The following is a 2500-nucleotide window of genomic DNA, read 5'->3' as shown; positions in this document are numbered from 1 at the left end:
CTGATATGCGATCTGATTGCTAAAGGACATTATTAGTACATCAATATAAGGAGCAGTTATATATAGACTTGCCACAAGTATACAAGGGACGGTATAAGCCGTATGTGAGGACAGTGTGCTCAGGTTCACTCGATTCCTCCAAGAGTTTTCTCATCTTGGTGACATTTGCTGCATTGTCTGTCACAGCATTTCCAATGTAACAACCATAATCTTGTTCAGCCTTCTTGATCGAATTTTGCACAAGTTGTAGAAGATATTCAGCAGTGTGAGGTTTCTCTGATGTGTCTACTGTGTCAACTAGATAAACCTGACCAGTGGATGTTGTTAGAGTGACACATATTATGGACTCATTATAGATGTTAGACCACCCATCAATTGAAAGACATACAGTTTCATTATTCAGGTCATCTGCACACTTTTTATATTCCTTTTCATACACAAGATCCAAGTAATTATCAGAAATATCTTTTCTGGATGGAGGAATATAACCTGGTCTCAGGTTCTGAACCATCTTGAGAAACTGAGGATGCTGAACAAGAAGAAATGGTGAATTTGTAGCAAATGTAATTCTTGCAACTTCTTTGTCGAGATTTTCCTTTTGAGAGGCTGAAGTTTTTATGATAAATCTATCCAGAGATGTTGATGACTTTCTCTTAAATGAAAATGATTTAGCAGAAGTTGCGCCTGTGGAGGAGTCTGATAGTGACCTTTTTAATGGTGGAGTCAGGCTTGCAGATAATTCAAGTGGAGCCGATGATGAAGGGATTGAAGCTGTTGATACAGATCCTGAAATGGAAACAGAAAATGTTAGCATATTGCATAATTTATAAATGAATAAATAAATAAATGAATACAGTGTGATTTAGACTACTTTTGAGTACAGTAGTTATTTTTTTTAGATAATGATCATATTCACACAAGCCACTAAATTATTTTGAAATGATTAACAGGATATGAAATAAGTGGGCTTGGAATTCAGCCCACACAGGATTTAGTCTACTTTTAAATTCACTAAAATAATGGGTTAGTTGGGTTAGGTTAGGCTAAATCCCTTTGGGCTGAATCCCATGTGGGCTGAATTCCAATGGAACCTATGAAATATATTACACAATGTTGAATGAAATGAATAACAATCATCTAGGCCCCAAAGTTGAGTGGATACAGTATATTATAGTGATATAGTCATTACCCAAATTTAGAAGTAATGAAGTTGAAGTATCATCTCTTTAGGCCTTCACATTTTTATTACACATGCTCTCCATTGTTCACCAAATTTATATAGTTGCGTATGAAAAGGGAGAAATGCACACAATATAAGTAAAACTATTTACCTGGGTCATCAGTTTCTTCTTCTGTATGCTGTGGCTGACCTTGGCATTTATCTCTGTGAGATTTTAATCTTGACACAATGCCCTGTAGTTCCTGGCTGCAGTCTTTGCATTTAGCTCGGTGCCCTTTGCCAGAAGTTGTTGGTAGTTTTTCAAAATAATTTCAGACAGGATCATTTTTTCTGCTTGAAGGGACCACTCTGCCAGGTCCAGAATACATCCTTCATGGTTGATTTCAAAACAGCAACTGACTCAGTGAGAAGCTGCTTACCATCAACAAGTTTCAACAAGAATCTTGTTGAAACTTGTTGTGGGCTGCACAGTGATATATATACTACATGTAGGCTTATACCGTTCCTTGTATACTTGTGGCAAGTCTATACAACACCGCTCCTTATAATGATATGCTAATAATGTCCTTTAGCAATCAGATCGCGTATCAGATAGCAATCCCACAATATTTAAAATCTATAAAAAATCTATTTAAATCAAATAAATCTGATTTAAGTAAAAAAAAAAAAAAAAATCGATTATAAATATTAAAAAAAAAAAAAAAAAAAAAAAAAAAATCGCCAACCCAGGTGTCCATTAACCTCATACAATAATACCTGTTAAGTCCGGCTAAAAGTGACATTTCAAAGCATAACAGTGCCTTAAAAATAGTTTCTTATTTCACTATAAAAGTTTATATTACCTTATACTGCATTGAATAAGCCAATAGTTGATATATTTGTCCTATATACAATGTTAGGTTTCTAGTTTTGATATATTTGTCCAATATAAAATGTTAGGTTACAAAGAAAGCAATGGCCTCCGCTAGCGGACCCAGGGATCTGGGTGCGCACGTCCTGTGTAATAGTAGTCCTTGATATATATATATATATATATATATATATATATATATATATATATATATATATAAATATATATATATATATATATGTATATATATATATATGTACATATACAGTATATATATATATATATATATATATATATATATATATATATATATATAACGTAAGATCAAATCACTGACAGTATAGATGCTACTTTTAACTTTTCTGATAAAGACAAATAGAACAGAGACTCGAAAGAAGACAACTGATATCAACATGAGAGAGATATATGTGCTGATCAAGGGAAACAAAATTGCAGTTACCTGACATTAA

The 2500-nt window shown here is 33.2% G+C and overlaps 1 protein-coding gene across 1 annotated transcript in view; it reads left to right on the top strand.

Annotated features, from left to right (window-relative positions):
• LOC143041514 (uncharacterized) overlaps positions 1–2500 on the top strand; it is a 103184-nt gene that overhangs the window by 51161 nt on the left and 49523 nt on the right. The gene's annotated exons all lie outside the window — the stretch shown is intronic.

The sequence above is a fragment of the Oratosquilla oratoria genome, chromosome 31 (assembly GCF_046742065.1).
Source record: "Oratosquilla oratoria isolate Oo_2021 chromosome 31, ASM4674206v1, whole genome shotgun sequence".
In the NCBI taxonomy this organism is placed as follows: Eukaryota; Metazoa; Arthropoda; class Malacostraca; order Stomatopoda; family Squillidae; genus Oratosquilla; species Oratosquilla oratoria.
The sequence above is the reverse complement of the archived record's forward strand: the minus strand, read 5'-3'. Positions and strand labels throughout refer to the sequence as shown.